Raw genomic sequence first — 7,834 nt, 5'->3', positions numbered from 1 at the left:
AGCCGGTACCTCTCGCCACAGCCGCTGGCGAGACCTGGGCGTTGCCCGGGCAACGGCGGGAGGCTCAAACGCGCCGCAGCGGAGGGAGCGGCCGGTGGCCGAGGGAGCCGCTCCGGGGCCGGCCCGCTCCGCGGCGGAGAGCAGCGCAGCGCAGCGGCGGGTGTCGTCCCGCGGGGCCGCGGCCACCCCCGGCCCTGTACCGAGCAGCCTGGGGAGCACCAGCGAGCAGCAGCGCCGCCAGCGGAGCGGGCAGCCAGAGCGGAGCCAGGGCAGCGTCGCCGCCCTGCGGCTCAAGAGGTGAGCTCGGTCGGTGGCTGTCGCCCTCCGGGAAGGAGCTCGGCTGTGGCATCCGCCGGCAGAAAGCCGTGTCCGCTGCGCTCGGCAGGATGGATGTGGCGGCCCAGGCGGAGCTCCCAGGAGAACCCGCAGCCGGCCAGGCCGCAGGGCGAGGCGGGGCCTGTCCCTGCTGAGGGGCGGCAGCGGGGAGAGCAGCCGTGAGGGGGGAGCAGGGGGACGGTGCGCTCGGCCTGGCGGCAGAGCCGGGGGGGAAGGAGAAAGGCTGAGGAGCAGCCGGGAGCGTGAGCGAGAGAGAGAGGGGCCGCTGGAGCCACGCTCTGCCCTCCCGGAGACGGGGACGGGAACGGAGGACCCGATCTGCCGGGCAGACCCTCCTCTTGGGGAAGTCTGCTGCCCCCCTGGGCCCGGGTTAAGGACGTCACTAGGAAACTTCCCGGCCTGGTACGGCCCTCGGACTATTGCCCAGCGCTGCTCTTCCCTGTGGGTGGCCACGAAGCCACAATGTGTAGTCCGAGGGCGATCCGGAGAGACTTCAGGGCCTTGGGATGGGTGGTAAGGGAATCTGGAGCGCCGGCTATTTTTCCTCTCTCCTTCCAGTTATGCGCAGCGACACTGGAAGGAACAGACGGACCTGGTTTTTTAATACATGGTTCTGTGGCTGCTGTCACCACCACAATTTTGTTGGGTGGGGTTTTTGGGGTTTTTTGGGTTTTTTTTTGGGGGGGTTGTTTTTTTTTGTTTGTTTGTTTGTTTGTTTTTTTCACAAATAGGGTGGCCTCCATGGTGCCAGGCCTGCTGGGGTCAGATGGGATTGAGCTTTCTGAAAGGGGGAAGAGGGTCTTTGCTCAGGAGCCAGTGGGGCTCATTGGCAGAGCTTTAAACTAGACTTGAAGGGGTCAGGGATAGGATCAGGCTTGAAGGGGTCAGGGATAGGATCAGGCTTGAAGGGGTCAGGGATAGGATCAGGCTTGCCCATGACAAGCTGCGGGAACATGCTAAGGTCAGGGGGACGGGGCGCCAGCGAGGACCCTCAGCCTGTTGGTCTGAGACGTGCTGGGTGCAGCAGACTCGGAGTCTTATGGAGATGAGCCAGGGGCTTCTGACGGAACAGAAGCCAACAGGGAAACATCAGTGAAATCACAGTGTCATAGAATCATTTGGGTTGGAAGGGACCTTTAGAGGTTGTTGAGTCCAACCCCCTGCAATAAGCAGGGATGGGGCATCTGGGAAGATTATGTTTTTTGATGATGAGGGTGGGGAGACACTGGCCCAGGTTGCCCAAAGAGGTGGGAGATGGCCCATACCTGGAAACATTCCAGGTCAGGTTGGATGGGGCTCTGAGCAACCAGATCCAATTGAAGACGACCCAGACCATTCTATGATTAATTACCGCTTGGAAGAAACATACAAAGGAAAACTGAGTTAGAAGCAGGTTAGGCTGATTCACACAGAGACTGGAGACGCAAAGAGTAAGGAAGACCCTCCCATTGAGTCACGAGGTTCAGAGTGGATCCCCTTGCCTTCTAAACTCCTTATGGAGCCCAGGTCTCAGACTTGGAGAACAGCTTATGTCTAACGGAATTATCTATACAATGTTTGCAATAATATTGAGTAGCTGCATGGATTAGTAATGTCTCATTAGTACTAATTCAGCACGCTCTCAGTCACTTACTGAGGATCTGCCGCAGCTAAGGCATCTCTCCGCCGTGGGTGAGGAAGGCTCTCAGTCTCAGGTAAGGAATCTCTAACCTTGAGAGTCGCCCCTGCCCACGGGGAGAGTCGCCTGGCGTGCAGTCCAGCTGCCATTCAGGGAGAGGTCAAATTGGGCTCCTCCTGACGGTGATATTTATCGAGGGGAGTAGTTGGCTGTTAGGCGATAGCACAGACGAGAGAGATGTCTTTTGTTTAGCTCGGGTATCTCGTTCTGTACTTTGGTTACCTTGCATTTTTAGGGTTTGAAACCACCTTTAGTTCTTAAAGCAAGCAAACAAATAAACTCCTCCTGTACAATAGAATTTTACATTGTGTAACAGTTCTTTGGTTCCTTTTCCTTTCAGAATTCCTCCAAAGAAAAGGAGTGTGACTTTAGTCCAGCATCCCTCAGCGTGGGCTGTATCCAAGTGAGATTCTGTAAGTAAAGAATTCCTGGATTGTTTCATTCAGTTCGGTCATATTAGACTGCTTGCCCTCACTATCCCTTGGCAGCACTTTCACAGCCCGACCAACACTGGGGCTCTGCGCTTTCCTTGCACCGTAACGCTCCCAACACTCTCTCCCACACTCGCCAGAGCCCCGCTCCAAAATGGAAAACATCCAGCGACTGCTCCTACACAAAAGGAGCAAGGATGGAAAGCTGTTCCTGCCTTCACCATCCCGTAGCAGCGCTTTGACAGGCAGCTAATGGCAGCGTGGGCTGAGGCTGAGGTCCCCAGCAGCACGGGTGGCCCAGAGGAGAGAGGTGTCTGTTGCGGATGGAGCGATGCACTTCACTCGTAGAGAGAAGCAGCGACACGTTTATTGATACAAAACAGGGATTTAACAAAGTTTGAGAGTAAATGCGACAGTGCTTTAGCAGGATTCGATGGCAAGGTACACTTGGTTATTTCCTGCATGGAGGACAGGGTCAGGCAGAACTGCCAGGGAGACCCTCCTGTTGGGCTGAGGTTCGGAAAGGAGCCCCTTGCTTTCTAACCTCCTTCTCAGAGAGGAGTCTGGGTGTGGCTGGATCCAATCCTGGTCCCGGACTGGGTCAACGGTTTATGTCTAAGGGATTATATATGTGCAATCAATCCTTTCTATCACTTAGCTAAGATTTCACAGTTTCGCGTGCTATTAATCACTGACCGAGGATCTGTTGCGGCAAAGAATCTGTAAAGCTCGAGGAGTAACCTTGAGAGGCGTCCCCGCTCATGGGGAGATCCTGGCGTGCAGGGGAGCTCAAAGGGCTCTTGGGCTGTTCACTATTGATGTGGGTGAGATGATTGACCTATAGTCATATCTGCATATTGGCCACAGTACCAGCACTGCTCAAGTTAGCCCTTGGCTACTGTGGTGTTATGTGTTTCCCCAAAACCACATCGAGCCGGGGGCAGCCATCACAAGTACACGTGCCCATTGTGACCACCACGGGTGTTAGTGCTTGGGCAGGGTCACGGGAGATAAAGGTCAGGTTGGAAGGTGGGGAGGGGGAGCACACCATCACAGTGTCAAGGGAGTGATGTTGGTGCAATGCCGTTCCTTCCTGGACATACCTTTTCCAGCCACGTGTCCCTGGAGCTGTGGGATTCTCATACAGAACGCACACCCTAACCTAACCCTAATGGGAGGGTTGGATGGATCCAGGAACAGAGACCTATTGCAAAACAGAAGGAAGCTTCCTTGGAGGAGTCTTGGTAGCTACCTGTGATATCAGGTCCCTCAACTAGAGATCAAAAGTCTCTGGGAGATGCCTGGAAGGAGCCATGGGTTTATTGCGGGGTAAAAAGCTTTGCCTAAAAGAGAAAAAACATGATAGGTTACTTCCCAGTGAGAAAAAACCATCACAGTTATCTCTCTTTGGAGAGTCTGGAGGTCCTACCAGGGATCTGAGGTCCCTAAAATACATGACAAAAGAAAACAACAGAAGCCTGGAAGGAGTCTCGGGTGAAACCCAGAGGATGGAACATTGTCCAAGGAGAAAAATCATCTCATGTATCTTCCCTGGAGGAGTCTGGGGTTGCTACCCGGGATCAAAGGGCCCTAAAGCATTGGAGAAAACTTTGCGGGACACGCCTGGGAGGAGTTCTGGGTAGATCCCGCAGGATGGACCACTGTCAAGAGAGAAAAATCATCTCGGGTATCTTCCCTGGAGGAGTCTGGGGTTGCTACCCGGGATCACAGGGCCCTAAACCCCAGGACGAAAGCACTCAGGAAGAGAGCTGGGAGGAGTCTCGGGTGCATCCCGCAGGATGGACAATAGTCCAAGGAGAAAAATCAACTTGGGAATCTTTCACGGAGGAGTCTGGGGTTGCTACCCGGGATCACAGGGCCCTAAAGCACTGGAGAAAACTCTGCGGGAGACGCCTGGGAGGAGATCTGGGTAGATGCCGCAGGATGGACCACTGTCAAGAGAGAAAAATCATCTCGGGTGTCTTCCCTGGAGGAGTCTGGGGTTGCTACCCGTGATCAGAGGGCCCGAAAATACCGGAATAAACACTCAGGGACATACCTGCAAGGAGTCTCGGATGCTTCCAAGAGGATGGAGCATTGTCCAAGGAGAAAAATCATCTCGGGTATCTTCCCTGGAGGAGTCTGGTGTTGCTACCCGGGTTTACAGGGACCCAAACCACAGGAAAAATGTCTGCGGGAGACGCCTGGGAGGAATCTCAGATGCATCCCAGAAGATGGAGCATTGTCCAAGGAGAAAAGTCATCTCGGGTATCTTCCCTGGAGGAGTCTGGGGTTGCTACCCGGGATCACAGGGCCCGAAAACACCGGAATAAAAACTCAGGGACATACCTGCAAGGAGTCTCGGATGCTTCCCAGAGGATGGAGCATTGTCCAAGCAGAAAAATTATCTCGGGTATCTTCCTTTGAGGAGTCTGGGGTTGCTACCCGGGATCACAGGGCCCTAAAGCACAGGAGAAAACTCTGCGGGAGACGCCTGGGAGGAATTCTGGGTAGATCCCGCAGGATGGACCACTGTCAAGAGAGAAAAATCATATTGGGTGTCTTCCCTGGAGGAGTCTGGGGTTGCTACCTGGGATGACAGAACCATAAACCGTGAGAAAAAAGACTCAGAGACATAGCTGCGACAAGTCTCGGATGCATCCCAGAGCATGGAGCATTGTCCAAGGAGAAAAATCATCCCGGATATCTTTCCTGGAGGAGTCTGGGGTTGCTATCCAGGATTACAGGGACCCAAACCACAGGAAAAATGTCTGCGGGAAACGCCTGGCAGGAATCTCAGATGCATCCCAGAAGATGGAGCATTGTCCAAGGAGAAAAATCATCTCGGGTATCTTTCCTGGAGGAGTCTGGGGTTGCTACCCTGGATCAGAGGGCCCGAAAATACATGGAATAAACACTCAGGGACATACCTGCAAGGAGTCTCGGATGCTTCCCAGAGGATGTAGCATTGTCCAAGGAGAAAAATCATCTCGGGTATCTTCCCTGGAGGAGTCTGGGGTTGCTACCCGGGATTACAGGGACCCAAACCACAGGAAAAATGTCTGCGGGAGACGCCTGGGAGGAATCTCAGATGCATCCCAGAAGATGGAGCATTGTCCAAGGAGAAAAATCATCTCGGGTATCTTCCCTGGAGGAGTCTGGGGTTGCTACCCGGGATCACAGGGCCCGAAAACACCGGAATAAAAACTCAGGGACATACCTGCAAGGAGTCTCGGATGCTTCCCAGAGGATGGAGCATTGTCCAAGCAGAAAAATTATCTCGGGTATCTTCCCTGGAGGAGTCTGGGGTTGCTACCCGGGATTACAGGGACCCAAACCACAGGAAAAATGTCTGTGGGAGATGCCTGGGAGGAATCTCATATGCATCCCAGAAGATGGAGCTTTGTCCAAGGAGAAAAGTCATCTCGGGTATCTTCCCTGGAGGAGTCTGGGGTTGCTACCCGGGATCACAGGGCCCCAAAACACCGGAGAAAACTCTGCGGGAGACACCTGGGAGGAGTTCTGGATAGATCCCGCAGTATGGACCACTGTCAAGAGAGAAAAATCATATTGGGTGTCCTCCCTGGAGGAGTCTGGGGTTGCTACCCAGGATCACAGGGCCCGAAAACACCGGAATAAAAACTCAGAGACATACCTGCAAGGAGTCTCGGATGCTTCCCAGAGGATGGAGCATTGTCCCAGCAGAAAAATCATCTCGGGTATCTTCCCTGGAGGAGTCTGGGGTTGCTACCCGGGATCACAGGGCCTCAAAACACCAGAGAAAACTCTGCGGGAGACTCCTGGGAGGAGTTCTGGATAGATCCCGCAGTATGGACCACTGTGAAGAGAGAAAAATCATCTCGGCTATCTTCCCTGGAGGAGTCTGGGATTGCTACCCGGGATCACAGGGCCCGAAAACACCGGAATAAAAACTCAGGGACATACCTTCAAGGAGTCTCGGATGCTTCCCAGAGGATGTAGCATTGTCCAAGCAGAAAAATTATCTCGGGTATCTTCCTTGGAGGAGTCTGGGGTTGCTACCCGGGATCACAGGGCCCTAAAGCACTGGAGAAAACTCTGCGGGAGACGCCTGGGAGGAATTCTGGGTAGATCCCGCAGTATGGACCACTGTCAAGAGAGAAAAATCATATTGGGTGTCTTCCCTGGAGGAGTCTGGGGTTGCTACCCGGGTTTACAGGGACCCAAACCACAGGAAAAATGTCTGCGGGAGACGCCTGGCAGGAATCTCAGATGCATCCTAGAAGATGGAACTTTGTCCAAGGAGAAAAATCATCTCGGCTATCTTTCCTGGAGGAGTCTGGGGTTGCTACCCGGGATCACAGGGCCCGAAAACACCGGAATAAAAACTCAGGGACATACCTGCAAGGAGTCTCGGATGCTTCCCAGAGGATGGAGCATTATCCAAAGAGAAAAATCATCTCGGGTATCTTCCACGGAGGAGTCTAGGGTTGCTACCCGGGATTACAGGGACCAAAACCACAGGAAAAATGTCTGCGGGAGACGCCTGGGAGGAATCTCAGATGCATCCCAGAAGATGGAGCATTGTCCAAGGAGAAAAGTCATCTCGGATATCTTCCCTGGAGGAGTCTGGGGTTGCTACCCGGGATCACAGGGACCCAAAACACCGGAGAAAACTCTGCAGGAGACTCCTGGGAGGAGTTCTGGATAGATCCCGCAGTATGGACGACTGTCAAGAGAGAAAAATCATCTCGGCTATCTTCCCTGCAGGAGTCTGGGGTTGCTACCCGGGATCACAGGGCCCGAAAACACCGGAATAAAAACTCAGGGACATACCTGCAAGGAGTCTCGGATGCTTCCCAGAGGATGGAGCATTATCCAAAGAGAAAAATCATCTCGGGTATCTTCCACGGAGGAGTCTAGGGTTGCTACCCGGGATTACAGGGACCAAAACCACAGGAAAAATGTCTGCGGGAGACGCCTGGGAGGAATCTCAGATGCATCCCAGAAGATGGAGCATTGTCCAAGGAGAAAAGTCATCTCGGGTATCTTCCCTGGAGGAGTCTGGGGTTGCTACCCGGGATCACAGGGACCCAAAACACCGGAGAAAACTCTGCGGGAGACTCCTGGGAGGAGTTCTGGATAGATCCCGCAGTATGGACGACTGTCAAGAGAGAAAAATCATCTCGGCTATCTTCCCTGGAGGAGTCTGGGGTTGCTACCCGGGATCACAGGGCCCGAAAACACCGGAATAAAAACTCAGGGACATACCTGCAAGGAGTCTCGGATGCTTCCCAGAGGATGGAGCATTGTCCAAGCAGAAAAATTATCTCGGGTATCTTCCTTTGAGGAGTCTGGGGTTGCTACCCGGGATCACAGGGCCCTAAAGCACTGGAGAAAACTCTGCGGG

The sequence above is a fragment of the Vanellus vanellus genome (assembly GCF_965231255.1).
Source record: "Vanellus vanellus genome assembly, contig: HAP1_SCAFFOLD_29, whole genome shotgun sequence".
Classification (NCBI taxonomy): Eukaryota; Metazoa; Chordata; class Aves; order Charadriiformes; family Charadriidae; genus Vanellus; species Vanellus vanellus.
Note: the sequence above shows the minus strand (reverse complement) of the source record.